This window comes from Micromys minutus, assembly GCF_963924665.1.
Source record: "Micromys minutus genome assembly, chromosome: 1".
Classification (NCBI taxonomy): Eukaryota; Metazoa; Chordata; class Mammalia; order Rodentia; family Muridae; genus Micromys; species Micromys minutus.
Window position 1 is genome coordinate 22,435,029 of NC_137969.1, and position 19,240 is coordinate 22,454,268.

Below are 19,240 nucleotides of genomic sequence, written 5' to 3' on the forward strand. Positions count from 1 at the left end.
GTTGGAAGGAGTAGAGTCGTTGGGAGGTATGACCAGGGGAAATTTTGCAGAGATGTTCAGGCTTGAACTTGAAGAGACTCAAAGAGAGCCCCTGGGACTGGGAAAGTACTTAGTCCATGTGGTGACCTTATAGCCTAAGATCTAAACTTTCGGGGGTCAAGCAATGACCACATGTTGAGGGGTTGGATGAAGACACCAGAGGTGGCATCCTCAGGGAAGGAACAGGTAGTCATTAAATAGTTCTAGGGAAACTTGTTCTCTGACTAGAAGAAAAAAAAACCTATAATTATGTCTCTCCTTTGAGTCATAACAAAAATATGTTCTGGATAAATCAAATAGCTGCAAGCAAAGTCAGAATTGAGTCCCGTGTTCTCATCTAATAATTTTTATGACTTTGGGATAGAGAAGGTGTTCTTAAGCAAGATGAAAACATAAATCATAAAGGGAAAGATTGATAGATTCATTACATCAAAATTGCAAATGTTTGCAAAAGTCAGGCAAAGCCAAAAGGCAATTAAACAACCTGACATGTGTATACAAAAGGCATAAACAACTCAGAGAAGAAAACTCCAGGCCTGAACGTTAGGCCTGCAGCCTTGATGAGTGTAGGACCATCAGAACTGGGAGACAGTTGTTACTGTTTGCTCTCCCGGTGGGTCTCAGCCCTCCTAATGCTGCTCCTTTTTATACAGTTCTTCATGTTGTCATGACACCTAACCATAAAATTATTTCATTGCTACTTCATAGCTGTAATTTTTCTACTGTTATGAATCGTAATGTAAATATCTACTATGCAGGCTATCTGATTGTGATCCCTGTGAGTCCTTAGCAACCCCACCCTCCGCCAAGGGGTCATGACCCCACAGGTTGAGAACCACTGGCCTAGAAGGAATAGATGTAAGAAAAACCCAAGCTGACTTCCAAAACAAAAGTTTGGAAAAACTGGAGAGTTTGGCATAAGGATTTGCCATTAAATTTCATTAAAGGTAAAGGGTAAGGGTAAAAAAAAAAAAATTATGTGCCATCCTAAGAACTTATTATAACCAATAGTTCTTCAACCAGGGTCAGAACATAACTCAGCCAACCTAGCTGTGGTGGCCACTGAGAGAAAGCACCTTCAGGGAACACATCAAATTATACCTGTAAGGTCCGGGTGCAGCTGTGGGGTGAGTGTTGTGCTGTACAGTGGGGCTTAGTAAAAGTTCTTCTCCCTGGCTGGGCCCTCAACCCCCAGTTGGAAACAAACAAAAAACCAAAAAAAACCAATGGGCTCTCGGGAAGACTAAAAGAATTTCAACTGTGAACCAAAGGAACACAATTCTGTTTTAAGTTCTGATACAGCTTGTCGGGTATCGGAACCAGATAGCTCTCACTTGGGCTACACGCAGACTTGCTTCCGTCTACCTTCTGATGCCTTGTTCTTGAAATGTGAAGGGCCACACACAGGGGAGAGAGCTTCCATCGTGAAAGAAAAGCTGCAAATGGGGGGGGGGGGAAGGCCCAGGATGGTGGAGAAGAGGACACAGAGTATACTGAATGTCCTCGGAGAGCCAAGGCGGTCCACCAAGTCAGGATGCTGCTTAAATCAGCAGACAGAATGAAAAACAGAAAACATGGAAAAGAAAACACAGACAAAATCATGAGCATCGATGGGAATATTAACACCCAAGACAGTTTAGTGAGTAAGCACAGAGGAACTGTGACCTTTTCTGTCATCCTGGGAGGTCTGACAGTCATTCACCAACTCGTTCATGAAACAGATGCACAATACAGATACTGTCCCAGCCCCCCACCCCCGCCTCTCTCTTTCCCTCTCTCTCTCCCTATCTCTCTCTCTCTCCCTCCCCCCTCTCTCTCCCTCCCTCTCTCTCTCTCCCTCCCTCCCTCTCTCTCTCTCCCTCCCTCCCCCCTCTCTCTCCCTCCCTCTCTCTCCCTCCCTCCCCCCTCTCTCTCCCTCCCTCTCTCTCTCCCTCTCTCTCTCCCTCCCTCCCCCCTCTCTCTCCCTCCCTCTCTCTCTCCCCCTCTCTCTCTCCCTCCCTCTCTCTCTCCCCCTCTCTCTCTCCCTCCCTCCCTCCCTCCTCCCTCCCTCCCTCCTCCCTCTCTCTCTCCCTCCCTCCCTCCCTCCTCCCTCCCTCCCTCCTCCCTCTCTCCCTCCCTCCTCCCTCTCTCCCTCCCTCCCTCCCCCCTCTCTCCCTCCCTCCCTCCCCCCTCTCCCTCTCTCTCTCTCTCTCTCTCTCTCTCTCTCTCTCTCTCTCTCTCTCTACCTCTACCACCCTCTTAACTCTTCCATGACCTGAATAAATTCTATTCTGTACTAAAAAAAAAAAAAAATTATTTTCTCCGGGGTGAGTGGGGAGACGTAAATTAGAAGCCAATAACAATGTACCTAAAAAATGCTTCAACTGTTTATAAATAGAGCAGTATAATTCTTTTTTTTTTTTTTTTACTCACAGGTAAAGAAAAATCAAAAAGCACATCAAAATATGTCACAGCATAGCAAATGTTACACTCCAAAATTTAAGGGATGAAACAACCCATTACAGAAAGACATAGGAATTTGTAGCTGGTTTCACTTTGGGAGCACAAAGGCCAGAATTGGAATGAGACAGAGAAGATTAGCATGGCCTCTGTGCAAGGAGGAGGGGCAAATGTGGGAGACACTCCATATTAAAACGAAGAGGGGGGAGGAAGAAGAAAGGAAAGGAGGAAGGAAGGAAGGTAGGAAAGAAAGAAGGAAAGAAGGAAGGAAGGAGGAAGGAAGAAAGGAAAGAAGTAAGGAAGGAGGAAAGAAAGAGAGAAAGGAAGGAAGGAAGGAAGGAAGGAAAGAAGGGAGGAGGGAGGAAGAAGGAAGGAAGGAAGGAAGGAAGGAAAGAAGGAAGGAAGGAGGAAAGAAGGAAGGAGGAAGGAAGGAGGAAGGAAAGAAGGGAGGAAGGAGGAAGAAGGAAGGAAGGAAGGAAAGAAGGAAGGAGGAAGGAAAGAAGGAGGGAGGGAGGGAGGAAGAAGGAAGGAAAGAAGGAAGGAAGGTATAGCTTTATAGGGTTGAATGTTCAACTAGCAGAAAGCACCTTACCATTAAGCATCACACTTTTTACCACAAACTATGAAGAACGCATGAATTGCTCAAAAAATAATAATAATAATATTGAGAGCATTAAATAAAATTTAAAATAATGAGGCCAAAAGAGTTCTATTACCCTAAATGTTGGTATCCCTTTCCAAATAAATAAGCAAACAAACAAATAAAAATACAAACCACTAACAGAAGAAACAGCACAACAGAGTCCATGGATGCTGATGCTGTGAGACAGGAGTGTCAGAAACACAGTTAAACTAATGAAGTGGAAAACAGCGATTTCACAGAACAAACAGCAGAAGAAATGTAGACATTTAAGGGCGATGGGGCTTTGCCACTACAGCTGTACTCTGGACCAAGATAGACCCTAAGATTTAAAACAAGCAAACCATACCAAAAAGAAAAGGGAAGCAGGTGTGCATCGTCTAGTGAGGCTAGTATAATCACAATCACAACTCCATGAACAAATAAATAAATCAAAGCCCCTGCATTCGTCGTCTTGAGCAGTTAGAGACAGCCTGGATTATCCATCAACCACCTGGTGTAAAATCTAGTCCAAAGACCTCTAAGAAGGACCTCCTCCTCCAAACACACAGACAGACAGACAGACACACACACACACACACTGCCTTGTGGGCCCTAAGCTCTGCTACATCTGTCTATTGTATTAATAACTCTTCTAATAATCTCTTACCCAAAATGATGACATGTCTCAGTGTCCCCTCCCCACCCCGCTTGAACCCCAAACCTGAGTGCTTCCTCCAGGCACGTAAGGACATGCCATTCAATAGCTGCAAAGCCTGTGCTCCTCCCTCAAGCACATGTGACATGTCCTCTAGGCTAGGTCATACATGAGGCCACAAAGCAAGTTTCTACAAAGATAAAATCATATGGAATTTCCTCTCAGGCTGCAATGGCAGGGGTCTAGAAATTAATGACAACAGAAAGACAAGGGTATCCATAGACAAGTGACAATTAAGCAAGTAAGTTTAGATCGTTTTCAAATTATTTATTTTTATCTGTTTATAGGCATTGTGTATGGAACATGTCCCACCCCAACCCTGTTCCTCCTTTCCCTTCTGCATCCAGTTAACACCACCCTCACTTCCCCACCCCCACCTCTCTGTCCCCACCCTACCCCACCCCATTCTGCAGTTTCTTTTCTACTTTCATTAACATTAAAATGCATGATTTTTTTTAATGTTACCAATTAATATCTAGAAATTTAAAAAAAAAAAAAAAAAAAAAAAAAAAAGGAAGGGAAGTTAATGGCTTTTGTCTTTCTGAGTTGGGCTTAGTTTGCTTAAAGCTATTGTCCCCAGTTGAGTCAATTTTCCTGTAAATGACCATGAGTCTCCTTGTGACTGAAAAGAATGCCACAGTGTACAGAAGCCACATTTCCCTGGTCCTCCACTAGACTCCTGAGTTGGCTCAATGGCTGGGTTATGGGTCAAAGAAGAAATGAATCAGAGAGAGTTAGAAAACTAAGCTAAGGGGGGAGATGGGGGGGAAGGGATAACATCTCAAATGTAAATACAGAGTATCTAATAAAAAAAGAAAAGAAAACTAGCTGAGAGCTGATGAGAACAAAGATGGACAGGCTCAAATTGTAGAGTGTGTCCAATGCAGCATTGAGGGGGAAGTATACAAAAAGAAAGGCTAGCATTCTAAAGAAAATCAACAGCTGAAGCACTCAAGGAGCTAGGAAGAGGACAAACCTAATCAAAGACAATAGGAGACTTAATCAGAAACAGAAACCGGGAAAGCAACAGGAAAATTAGTAAAACCAAGTTGTTTCTAATAACAAATTTGATAAGCCTTTAGCTACATAAATGAAGGCCATGGAAGAGAACAGAGACAGAAAGCAAAAAAAAAAAAAAAAAAAAAAAAAAAAAAAAAAAAAAAAAAAAAAAAGGCTGGGAATATGATACGTCCTGCTACAGAAACGAGAGTCCTGAGAGGGCTCACATTTTGATTTCCCTATTACGAAGCCACCAGGATGCAGTCATGGTGGCATGCCTCTATTACAGTCCTCTAGAGCAGTGGTTCTCAACCTCCCTAATGCTGCAAGTTTTGAATGCTGCAGTTCCTCATGTTAGGGTGACCCCCCCACTCTTCACAACTGTTGCTTCTATTAAGAATCATGATGTAAATATCTGAGATGCAGAATATCTATGAAACAGCCCTGTGAACGGGTCGTTTGACCTCCCGAAAGGGTTGCGAGCGACACACAGATTGAGAACTAATGCTCCAGGCTAACTGATAGAACTAATGTACACACACACACACACACACACACACACACACACACACACATCTATAAAGGGGATCTATTAGAATAGCTTATAGGTTGCTATGTAGCTAGTCCAACAACGGCTGTCTACTAAATGGAGTTTCAAGAATCCATTAGGTTTTCGGGCTGACGGCTCAGCAGGTCTTGATTACACGGTGGAATCCTGAGGAAGTACGCCCCAGTGCTAGTGAGAATGAGAGTGGAAGCAAGCAGGCCAGAGAGCAAACGTCCCCCTCCCACAACCTTTACACGGGCTGCAACTCAAAAGATCCAGATGAAAAGTGGGTCTTCCCACTTCAAATGATTTAATTAAAAAAAAAAAATCCTCAGAGGTGTATCCTAGCTGCTTGGGTTTTAGTTAATTCCAGATGTGGTCCAGTTGACAGCCAAAAATAGCCATCACAACACCCTAATGACCTTGACTGATTTAAAATGCCTCCCAGCACGGCCACTTTTAAACACCATAGGTGTGTCTAAATTCTTAACATATAACCATGAGTATTAAGTGCCACACCCAGCCACAGCAGAGACACAGTTGGAGACTGGAAGACAGAGCACACAGAGCAGATGAGAGAGAGACAGAGACAGACAGACAGACAGACAGACAGACAGACAGACAGACAGTTCTAGGAACAAGAACAGTTCAATCAGGGAGAACAGCTAAGGGAAGGGTGTGATAACCTGAGGCAGATACAAGCCAAACAAACTCACACACCAACCTAGAGAACAGGACATGAACCTTCTCTCACCTGTCCAGATGTTCTATATCTCCTTCCCTCTCACATACACTCACACAGATAGCACATGCACACATACTTATTGCCCCTTTTTCTTCTTTTTCTTTCTCAGTGACACAGCTTTTCTAGGGTGACTTACTTCTCCCAGCTTGCCTAAGATGTTTTCCAGTTTCAGGACTGAAGTCTAGTATATGAGAAGTCCCTGAATCCCACACAGCCTGAGACAGTGAGTCCCAATTTCCAACACTATTAACTATTGTCTATTTGGCTTTTCTATACAGAACACAAGTTTGAGGAGGATAAGGATGACTGATTCTAGAGTAGTTCACATGTCTCGGTGGGTCCTTGGCACATAGTAGGCACTCTATAAATATTAAATGAATGGTTAGGGGATAGGAGAGTAAAAGAAAGACCAAAGAGGTGACATGAACCAGGTCATGTGGAAATTTTCAGCCACTGTGAAGACTCTGAACTTGATTTGAGTGAGGTAGGAAACTCCTGAAGGGATGCAGAGGCAAGCAGACTTGAGCCTTTCAGAGATGACTCTCAAGAGAGGTCACTTAGGAGACCTTGAATAAGTTAGCAGGAAAGCCATTTCAGGCTAGGGCTCAGCAGCAAAGGGGAGAAGTGGCCACGTTTTTCCAACGTGAGGTCTACTAAGGGCAGCACCAAAAGTTTTGCAAAGGATGAATATCTCATTTATTCCCAGAAGGGAGAGTCTGCAGGTAGCTAAGACACATAGGCATGAAGGACCCTAGGGGCTTTCACCAACCTTATACCTACCACCTCAGGTTAAGACTAGCCATGGACCAGCTTTCCTTCTTAGGTCAAGGCTAGGCCAAGTTTCATTCTCCACCCACAGTTCTCGGGAGGAGCAGGAACATTCTTGAAAAACTGTAGAATGTACTGACTGATAGTCACCTGACCCTGTGGTCCCAGATAGAGGTTGAATGTCTGTCATACATGCTTGCTAGCCAATAGATTCAAGGTCAATATGTTTAGCCATAAGTTTAAACTGTAACCTTGCTGTAACCTGTACCCCTAGAAAGTATAAAAACTGCTTGTTATATAGGCATTCAGGGTCACCTTCCAATCACTCACCACAAGGAACTGTTTGACAGTTAACCCTGACAAGCTAAAAATAAACCTCTTGCATTTGAATCTAACTCAGATCTTGTATTACACTTGGGGGGGGCGGTTCTCCAGGTATTTAAGACTCACTTCGAGTCTTAGAGGCACAAGCACAAGGTTGCTTAGAGATGAAAGGATTGGAGCTGTGCATGTCACACTTTATAGTTTATAGACAAATAGATTCTCTGCTGTCCTGCAGCCCCCTCATCCTGACACTTGCACCAAGTACTTGGGCAACCTGCCCATCTTCAGCAGTACCCTTGCAGGCCATTTTCCCACCTCACTGGGAATTAAAAATTACTGATAAAGATGAGCCAGCAATAATTAAATTAGATGCCAGATCAAACCAGTGGCCCCTTAGCCCCTGTCTTGAGAGGTTAAAAACATGTTTCCTATAGAGTATAAATGTATAAGAATCTCCAAGAAAAAACGGTGGTATAAAAGAGGCCATTGGCAAATGGAGTGCAAGCCAATGCTTTCTTATAACTTCCTGTTTTTTAAACAGGGTCTCACTCTGTATCTCTGGCTGTCCTGAAACTCACTATATAAATCAAGTTGGACTTGAATTGACAGAGTTTCACTTGAGTCTACTTCCTGGGATTACATAGACCTATGCTACTATGCCTGTCTTAGAACAATTTTTAAAATACAAAGCCAATATAACTAAAAAGCAGTAGAAAATCCACAAGTAGTAAACTGAGGAGTGAGAAAGAGTACTACATGTCAGAGGGAGGAGAGGTTTAATTTAAATAAACATGTCTGGAATGACTATCAAAGACGACAGAGAAGAGAAAGCAGCTTTCCTTTGATCTATATAAAATAGCTTTGTGACAATATATATATATATATATATTTATTTATTTATTTATTTAAAAATATATAGCAATAGGAAACAAAGGAGTAGCTGAATGATAGAGCACTAAGATCCTAGGTTCAATCCCCAGAACCAGGAAAGAGACAAGAATAATCAGTAGACTGTAGGGAATACGTGAAGCATGAGTGTGAAGTAAGTGGCCCATGTATCACACACATACACACACACACACACACACACACACACACACACACACACACACGGAGGTGTGGCTTTATTAGAGGAGGTATAGCCTTGTTAGAGGAAGTGTGTCACTGTGAAGTCAGGGCTTTGAGGTCTCATATGTATGCCCAAGACTGGCCGATATGATCCAGAACGTCTCCTGGCTGCCTTAGGATCAAGATATAAATAGAACTCTTGGCTCCTCCAGCACCAAGTCTTCCTGCATGACGCCATGCTTTCTGCCATGATGATAATGGACTGAACCTCTGAAACTGTAAGCCAGCCCTGATTAAATGTTGTCTCCCATACAAGTTGCCTTGGTCATGGTGTCTCTTACAGCAATGGAAGCCCTAAGACACACGGGTAGCTTCTATAAAGAACCCTAGTGACACAAGTCCAGATAAAAGCTAATTGTTCTAAGACAGGCATAGATGTTCATAGACAGATACAGCAGATCCAGGTTCAGGGTGATCAAGGACACGCCTGTTCCAGTAGCAATGGCTATACTGGTGTTCACCCAGCAAATGTTAAGTTTGGGAGAAGGCTTGGGGAGTGGGGGTTAGCTGAGATGGTAGGCTATGTAAGTTTGTCCTGACAGTAAACATTAGAATAACTGCAACTATATGGAAATAAATCCGACAAATCCACTAAAATTCAAATACATGTGTGTCCTCTTACAATTTCTACCTCCGAAAAGTTAGTCCATACCATCAAGCTGTATGAAATTAAAATCACAGTTACTGGAGTAGGAAGGTGTTTTGGTTACTTGGCTCATCATGGAGACCCCATATGCGGCAAAAGGCAACTTCCAGGAGAAAGGTTTGGACTTGTGGTTCAAGGAGTGACATCCATCATGGCAAAGAAATCGTGGGGGGTAGGGGACACGAGATGTTGGTCAAATGTAATCAGGAAGCAGAGAAGCTTGAAGGCAGTGCGTGGACACTCGTGGGATACACCAGGCTCTAGTACATGATACCAGCTCTATTCCTAACTGAAGACCAACCACACCATGCCTGCTGTTCCGTGACCTACGAGGAGCAAGCATTTAGGTGTCTAGCAAATCCCTCTCGCTGCCAAGAGCTGGTCACACAGGGGAAGGGTAGAGCTCTGTTCTTTATGCTGGATGAGAAGCCAGGGCTGCTGCCACAGGCTCAAGGACAGTACCAAGATACCAAAGATAATGGATCGCAAGGACAAACCAATCAGTAATCAGTGGTGACCTCGCTAACTCTAGCTAGTCACAGCCGGGTTCTCCAGTCAACAATCTCTGGACAGATAGAATCATCCATTAAATAATTGGATTGGCTGTTTTCTGTGTTTTGTTAGCAGCACTGTCTTAGCTGATACTACAGCTGTGCAAACCAGCAATATTAGGGAATTAGTAAAACCCAGACAGGGTGCTTTGTTCTAAGCCCTGCAGCAAAGACAATATAAAGCTAGAATTTGGTAATATCAACCGCATCTGGATTCTGGTTGTCCCTGTCACCTTGACCTTGAGATGGCAGGTTTGCATTTCCAGCCCTTTCCTGTGTAAATGCAACAGCAATGTCCACTATTGGTAGCTGAGAAATGTGACGTTTTTTTAGTTAAGACGTCTCCTGGAATCGTCAAAGATCCCGATTAGTGCAGAAAAACATAATGAGGAAAAAAAATAAAATAATTCAATCCATGCTCCAAATATATCTTCAGTTGTGAATGGGTACATACGTTTCAGGGGCTTAGGCAAAATGAACAGATGTTCACAACTTCACACCAAATAGCAGTTTATGTCCCACTGAAATTAAGTTGTAAGGAAATAGTCCATGTGCGGCAGCTGAACCTAAATCACAGTACTTTCGTGATCAGCGGGAGGCCTTCGGCATCTTCGACCCTGTAGCTCTGCCATCCTCACCAACTGAGATGGCACTTCACAGTCTAGGGTGGCTGTTCCAGATCCAGGTGCCACCTACCTCTGCATCCCTTTATCCAAGACAACAAAATGGGAAAAGGAGCAAAACAATGCATGTCCATCCCATGTAGACCTTAGCGACGTGATCATGCTTCATGCCAAGCAAGACTGACACTCAGTGTCTCATTCTGAGGACCTGTGCACTAGGTGTGAAACTGGCGCAGGGTCCAGGTCTGGAGGAAGGAACCAACAAAGTCTGTTTCCAATGTTACCTGAAACCGATTGTATGCTGGGCTGATGGGCAAACTGTTGATAACTTATAGTGATCCAAAGGGTGCTGGTACCCTTCTGCCCATGGTGAGAACACAGCTTGGTGTGAATTTAGCCATCTTGGTGGTGAGCACTGCCCACCAGGCACGTTACAGACTGTATGAAAACGAACAAAAAAAACCCCTTCAAATAATGCAGCAGTTTGTGACAGCCCAGAGCAGTTTCTTGTTCTTTTCCTCCTTTGTTTATTTATGCTTCTCTCATATATTACATCCCTTATATTACAGTCTCCCTTCCTGCCTCTCCTCACAGCCTCTCCCCCTACCTTCCTTCTCCCCCAGATCCACTCCTCCCCCATCTCCCTTCAGGAAAGATCAGGCCTCCCAGAGACATCCACCAAACGTGGTGTAAGATGTTGCAATAAGACTAGGCACTGCCTCTCCTATTAAGGCTGGGCAAGCCAACCCCAATAGGAGGAAAGGGGTCCCAAAAGCAGGCAAAAGAATCAGAGACAGCTCCCACTCCCACTGTTTGGAGCCCAAAAGGACACCCGGCTATACAGTCATAACATATACATAAAGGACCTATCTAGGTCAGACCTATACAGGCTCCCAGATTGTGGGCTCAGCCTCTGTGAGCCCCTACGAGCCTCTGGCAATTTCTTAACTAGCCACTGATGTCAATAGTCTTTAGCTGGGCACGGGCAGCTACTGCTGGTTTTAGTGTGCTTAGTGTATGAAGCATCTCCTTCTGCCTCGGGCTGGAGTGGTCAACCCTTCTGTCTCTAAGTCCCTGGAAAACAGGAGTAAATCTCTTTGCCTAGGTACTTCCCACCTTTGGCTGGCTGTTCTTTTATAAACGGGTTTTCAAAATTAGCTAGTTATGGGGTTCCATTAGGGAAGAAGAGGAGTACAGTCACTAAAAGAAACTTGGTAGCTACCATTACAATCACAGACATTAAGTTTTATCGGAACAAAACTGATAAACTCTTACATTAAGTTTTTGCTAAAAAGTCTGTGACCACCAAACCCGGGAACTTACCACAGAATGTCTCTCCGACCCCTGTGGAGGTTTTTTTCTCCTCCATCACATCTCCAGCCTCTGACCATCTGACCCTCAGATCCCTAGGAACTGCTCCACGCAAGAAGTTAACATTCTCAGCTAAGAAATGGGAAGTGAAGCCCCGGGCCACCGAGGTCTTCAGTCTTAGTTTCTCCTCCAGAGGCTCTCTCTAGCCTCCAACTGAAGAGACAATCTTCCCACCCTGCTGGACTCTTAAATAAACAAGTGTTCCGAATAGTTTGTGTTAACTAGTCTCAGGCCAATTTGACAGAAGCTAGAGTTAGCTGAAAGAAGGGAACCTCAACTGAGAAAATGCCTCCACGAGATCCAGGTGTAAGGCCATCTGTCAGTGATCAATGTGGGAGGGTCCAGCTCATTGTGGGTGGAGCCATCCCTGGGCTGGTGGTCCTGGGTTCTATAAGAAAGCAGGCTGAGCAAGCCAGGGGAAGTAAGCCAGTAAGCAGCACCCTTCCATGGCCTCTGCATCAGCTCCTACCCCCAGGTTCCTGTTCTGCGTGAGTGCCTGTCCTGACTTCCTCCAACGATGAACAGTGATGTGGAAGTGTGAGACAAATAAGCCCTTGCCTCCCAAGTTACTTTGGTCATGGTGTTTTATCACAGCAACCATTACCAAAAGATGTGGTTCTTTAGGGGGACTCCCGGTAAATGAAAAAGATAAATTCTAGTGCCATGAAGTTTGCCTGCAGCAGAGTCCACAAAAGATTCAATAAAATATATCTTCAGTTGTATTTATACAGCTTTTGCTAGGAGTTTGGTATATGAAAACTGAGCAAGGTAACTGTGATGTTTGGTCTCAAGTCTCCCACTGTCCAAGAATATCTAGCACTGCGCGTATACTGTCTGGAGAAAACAAGGAAGCATCAAAGGACCTGTTCACCAACTCATACGTTCTGCAGACACAGGGCAGGAGAATTGGGCTACACCCAAGAAAGGAGGGGAACCCACAAACCCTCCAGGTTAGGCATCTGTGAACACTGAGCTTCGTTGAGTTTTGCACTGGTTTGTGCAATGCCCCACAGTAAACAGAGAGACGCTGTGGGGGATGCCCAACATAGACTCCACCCCTTAAGGACCGTGAGGTCATGTGACTGGCGGTGGCCAATCAAATGTGAGGAGGCATTTGTACTTTGTGATGGAAAGGTTTTGAGTTAATACTACTTCTTCCCTCTGCCCCAGCGGCTGGCCACACCCACACGTCAGCCACTGGCTTCGTCAGCCCTGTCGTTGGATGAAAGATGAACAAACAGCATCTTCAGCCAATTCACGGTGGTCAGGGCGTGTAAGATAGAAAAATAAACCTTTGTCTTTTTAAATAACCAAGGTCTTGGGAGTGTTTGTTCCTGCCGTCTGGCAACACTGGGTGCCCTGGTCAGCTCTCGATATGAGCTCCCTTGTGAGTTTTCTACAATTCTTTTTTCCATCTCATCGTCACCGCAACCTGATGGAGAAAAATGTTTCCCCTCCATTTCCTCAGATGAGAAGCTCTCAGAAGACAGAACTGGTTTAGTGGCAAACATGAGCATGCCTTGGTGCCTCACACTACTCACCAACCCCTCCCCAATTCATAAAGAATGGCTTAATTTTTCGGATCTCAATACTAAGAAGTCCCAGGCCTTCCTACTCAGGCATTGACCCCCTGAGGCTAAACAAGACCCGGTGGTGGTTTGTTTCGTGGAGGAGGAAAAAGAACAAGAAAGTGGCCATTACAACATGAATAATGTGGAACACTGGATGTGAAGGCGGGGGACTGGGCAGGACGGTGGCTTAGCAAAGCCTCTGGGCGGGGGGGTGATGTTAGGGTTTGAAGGATAACAGTGAAGCAGGTCTGGGGTGGGGGTGGGGAGCAGGGGTGTAAGTCTGGAGTGCAGCCGTACAGAGGGGGTCTGCAGGAAAGTGAACCTACAGGATAAGGAGGGCAGAGTATAAACTGACTTGAGAGGCTCGGTGTGCCCATCCCTAAAACTGCACGGTCCTGGACTGGCAGGTAAGCAGAAGACTGATACAGCCTGTTCGCTCTGTAGAAGGACCACTCTGGATGCAGGACCGATGCCCCGTAAGAAGCAGCCTGGGGAGAAACCTATGTCTTCCGGCCTCCCTGGCCCAGGGTGCCGCCCCCATCCCATACCATCCCCTATACTCCACCCAGCTCCTGCATCTCTACATCCCTAGGCACAAGTGATTGTGCTGTCTAAAGCCCATGACGTGGACATATTTCACTGAGTTCCTAGCAACATCACGACCATCACCACCCCTGGACCTATCCAAGGAAGGCCCCTGCCATCCGCCATGTTTCACATACTCGTGTTCTAAAGACTGCTGCGGCCCTGGAAGCCAATGTGATAGATTCTGAGACTTCCGGGAACAAAACAGACCTGATCTTCGAGGAGCTGACAGCCCAGAGGCAGCAGATCCAGGCTAACAGAAATTGGCACTGAGAACTCATCGCATGCTCTTTGGATAGCATGCCAACCTAGATCTGAGGAGCACCACAGGAACTCTTCCAAGCAGAGTCCTGCGTTATCCCCAAATGAAGCATGCTCAGATTCCAGGACCTTAGACAAACTAAACCCATGCGAGTGGCCGCCGGTTCGGACTTGGCAGAAGAGACAGAGGGGTCTCGGGCTCGGATCCGCGCAGCAGGTGGCAGGTGGCAGTCGAGCGGTCTGGTAGGTAGCTGGTGGAACTCTACAGCTAGGAACCTGGAGCGCAGGCTCCGTAACGACATCCCTGGCCATCGGCAGTAGTGCACGAGTCTCACCATATCCTCTACCGGTCGCGCATGCCTGATGCGACTGCCACTGTAAGCTCCAGCAGCTCCAGTTGAGCCTTTGGACGCGCTGAGACCGGAACCCCACATCCTAGCGGGAGAGGGAAGCCGGAAAGTGGTCCATACACCCGACGCCTGAACATCCCCAAGAGAATCTGCTCCCGAGCTAACTTGCCCAGGGTCACATAGCTGGAAACAGTCTACAGTTCCTGCTGCCCTCATCCCGCGACGTAAGAGAAAAGCGTCTACTATTGAGCAGTAGGTCTGAAGTGTGCCAGTTTAAGGACGCTGGGCGGAAAGGGTCATTGTATCTCTTTCAAGGGTAAGTAAAACTACCACCGAAAATGTGTAAAAATTTTTTTAAAAGGTAGGGCACGCTGTTCCTGTGTGTGTGTGTGTGGAGGGGTGTCTCTGATTTATACAGTTTTAAAGCATCTGAGATTTATGGTGTCTTCGTGGAAACACTAGTGTGAATACTCTGGCCAGTGTGCAAGAGACTGGCTCTTTTCTAAGGGGCACTGGGGAGTTAATCATGAAATATTCAGGGTTGTTAGAGGCCACTAGAGAATATTAAAGTGGCTGGTGTGGTGTGTAGTAAAGAAATACAGAGATAGGGCAAGGCAGACAGGATACAAAGGCTCACGGACGCCCTCTAGGCATAGCTCAAAGAACTGAAGACACAGCTTTCAGGGGCCTGCAGGAGCGAAATCCTTACTGTTCTTTCTTCTGCTCTTCCTGCCACCGCTGAGGTCTCTTTCCATCTGCAGACCACCAGAAATACTCTTCCAGGAGCCGTCCGCAGCCCCTCGGACATCCGTCCTCCTGCTTCGAAGTCTTTCCAATCCTACTACCCAGTTTCGTCTGCCCTGGGCACAGAGCATTCATTACCTTACAGGTTTGTGCAGCCACAACCCTGCCCAAAGGGAATGTCAGCCAACCTCCTCTGGCTGCAGATCTCAGCTCTTAACGTCCAAAGACTGGCTCATTCACCAGCCCTCCTACAGCTGGGGCAGTTGCAGCAGAAAGCTGGTAGTTTCTGAATGCTGAGAGACAGAACTCTAATTAGCCTTTCTGGAGGTTCGAAGTAGAAGGCTGTGGAGACATTTAATCCCAGCACTTGAGAGGCAGAGGCGCATAGGAGTCCTCTGAGTCGGAGGACAGCCTGGTCTATACCTTGAATTCCAGGCTAGCTAGGGCTACATAGAGACCTTGTCTCAAGCAAAACAAGTCTGATGGGGTCAAGGTATCAGCAGAGCCATGTTCCCTCCAAAACTTTAAGAGAAGTGGACCCTCTCTGGCCTTTGCAGCTTCTGATCACCACTGCTGGTTTGATGGACTATATAACCCATCTCTGCCTGTTTTCAATGCTGTCTTCTGTATACCGATACACAGACCTCTCCCGGCATCTCATTCCTTTTGTCCTCTTCTTCCAAGGATACTTGCCATATTGGTCAAAGGCCCACCCTAATGACCTCATTTTGATGTGGTTTCATGCATAAAGACCATTTCCCAGTAAGGCCACATTCACAGGAACCATGACAGAGGGCTTCAGCATCTTTCTGTAGAGCATAATTCAGTCCACATCCGAAGACATCTTGAACAAAAAAGGTCTTGGGCAACAAACTCTAGAGAGATGGGGAAGAGGCTGTGGATGGCAGCATTGGAATTTCTGATTAACTCTTTCCTGCTCCCCATCAAAAGGCCCCAGAGGAGCAACACTTCAACCTTTGTGGCTTCATGAACCCCAGTCTCGATCTCTGCCTGTCCCTGTCCCAGGATGTAAACACCCCTTCTTTCTTCTCTGCCAACCACTTTACCTCACCACACTGGGGATTCTGAGAACTGTGAGTTATTAGTCTTTTCTCAACAGCCAGGTACTGTGACAGTCTAGAGCAGTGCTTCTCGGCCTTCCTAAATGCTGTGACCCTTTAATACGCTTCCTCGTGTTGTGGAGACTCCCAACCGTAAAATTACTTTATTACTACGCCATGCCTGCTAAGTCTGCTACTTCTGTTATGAATCATGATGTACATATCTAATATGGGACCCCCCAAAAGGGGTCATTACCCACAGGTTGAGAACAGCTGGTCTGGGCTATCTTGTTGAACACAAGACAGCTGCCGCCTAAGGGGGAAGTCCTAGTATTGACTGAATTTTGCCTGAGAAACCAGGGTTCCGGTAGGCTAGGGAGCAGGTCTAGAGTAACTCTATCTCCATAGAAGCTTCCAGTCAATCCAAAAGCAACCTTCTACCAATTCTCTGTGACTGTGATGTTTTCTATGGGTGGGGATGAAAAGGAGACATAAACGCTTTGAGCTAAAACCTCTCTAGCTCTGAGACTTCTGGTTCTCCAGTGCATAACCTGACTTTCCTGGGTGGGTTCTTTGTGCCACTAGGGGTTCCCAGGCATGACCAGGACATAGTCCCATTGTTCTACCTATTATTAGCCTATTCTTGAGGGAGACACTGAACTTTGAATCTATTGGTTTTGTTTCCTGTGAGTCCTTTGGTTTACTTAGCAGGAGAAAGAGAAAACAGGAGCAGGTAGATCCATTGATTACCAGGGTATGGTCAAAGGCACTGTCTCACAGAGCGAGGCAAAGACTCTCTCCAGACTTTTCTGTCCAGTACCTGCTCTTTCCGGGCCTGGGGGCTTGCCCAGCATCTGGCATTGACTACCTGTTCTTCCCAAACTCCATTCATCCAGGTTGGGTTTTTGCCAAAGCCGACCATCTATCTCCTCCCAGAATACAACTGATATCTAGGAACTGATCTCTGCCACCCAGAGGAAGGAACTGGAATCCAAGTCTTGGCTTCTTTTCTTTGCAGAGCCTTGAAGGAAACTTCTGCCTGTTGTCCATGAAAAAATCTGCTGATCCATGCCACCATCTGTCCTTGCTGGGGGGCAGTTTTATTTGTGTGAAAAGCAGCATCAAAGTCACTGGCCCTATGATTCCCTTCTTCCCTCCGAGTGGTACTATTTTAGGGCTGTCTTTTATCCAGTAGACTGTAGGCATGGACCTAATGTGAAAGGGGGCCATTTACCTGCAGATGTTATTGAAATGTAGGAGGTAGACTCAAACCCCCACACTAAATGAGCTCTCATGGCATCTGACTGTCTCTCCATCAATCCTTTCCCTGCTGACTGCCCCAACGTGCACAAGATGAGGCCTTAGGCTTCAAATATGATCTTCCTTAGCTTTAGAAATGAAGGCCCAGCAGCTAGCTGTATCCAAACTTAGGGCTGTAGGCCCATCTCCTTCACTAGGGCGCCCCAAGAAACTGTGATTGGCTGAAGACTTGAGCCCCTTTTGTTGTCGCTTCACTTACTTGGCTGCAGAACTTCAAGCGCCCTGAGGGCAAGCACCAAATCCACCCTCAGCAGAACCCAAGGAGGGCCATGGATATTCCGTTGAACCCAGAGAGAAGCGCGCTCAGTTCTCTGCAGAGGAAAGCTGCAGAGAGTGCAGGACAGAGCGATGCAAACACTGTACCCAGTGAGTGCGATCGCCCCGTGCTCAGAGCCCACAGCCCAGGGGCAGTGAAGGGGCAACCTCAGGCTCCCGCCTCTCCGCTGCAGGCGCGCCGCATTGCGCAGGCGCGCCGCCGGCCCGACTCCGCCCCCCCGGGTAGGGACCTACAGCGGGCGCGGCGGCGGCGGTCTGCGGGCGGTAGCCGGCGGTCTAGCTGCCTGTCCGTCCGCTGGGATCTGGGACCGTGCGGTGCCGCGGCGTCCGGGTGAGTGGCGGTGCGGGGCGGTAGGGACCTGGGCGGGCGCGGCCGGGTGTGGCTCCACGGTTCCGCGTGCGCGCCTCCGGGCCAGGCGGATCGGGTCGGAGACCCACGGCCCACCCTGCGGCCTTTGTGCAGCGCCGGCTCAGCCCCGCGACTCGTCGCGCCGGGCGGTTGAGCCGGCTTTTTAAATGATGCCTCGGCCCCGAGCAGGAAGTGTCGTCAGGAGGCCATTTTTAAAGCCTCTCGGCCTCCGAGACCGGCTTGACGCGGCTCTGGCTTTCAGCGTTTGGAAGACACCCCATCTGTGACCGGCCGGCCCTGTGGGGACGCGACGGTGCGCCTCTTACACTTGCACCTCGCTCAGCGCCAGAAGGCGCCCTGGCCTCGCCCGGGAGAGCGTGCATCCCTGCGAGCGCGCCAACAATAAACTTGAGGACCACGCTGGCATTGTCTTTGGAGCGGGTGTCGGGGTGGGCCTGTCCACCGAAGACCTGATTCTGGGTGGGATGGGTCTTGATGTCACCTTTTGCGGGACAGCTCCATAGCAGCCTTTCATCGTCGCAGATCTTGTTGCCTGGAGTGGAGGGATTGGGTGCAGATTAAGGCTAGGGAAAGGGTGCAGAAGAGGAGAAAGAACCAATGCAAAGTTTATGACTCAAAAAGGGAAAGCCAAAAAAGACTGGAAATATCAAACTCACCTTACGTTTGTTGGGTATTTATTTGACCTACCCCTTTAAATTACTCCAGCTATTAAAAATATGATACCAACAATATTTATCTTTTTAAGTGAACCATCAAGCACGTTGTCCTGTTGGGGAAATAGCCTACCAACCCAAACTCAATGTTGTGTTTGATGTCTTACAACATTACACCTTAAGTTTAGAGTTGAAATCACCTTCGAAGAAAATTCCCTGAGCACCAGTAGTTTGCAACACTTGGCTACAGACAGCAGCCAGCCAGCTTGGGAAGGTGTCTCAGCCCCTCTAAGTCACACATACAAAGTTAAGCCTAGTCCAGGACGAAACATAAGAGCATGCCCTTGCCAAGGATTTTGGAAGCCCAGAAATATTTATATGCTCGAAGTGCCATATTCAGCTTTTTAAATGGCAGACAGTATTTTTATCGAAGGCATGCATTTATTTAAAGTATGTTTTTATCTTGGCTCTGTGAGGTTAGCCCTGACTGGTATTTGATGTATCCGGCCCTGTTAAGCTATTGGAGTAAAGG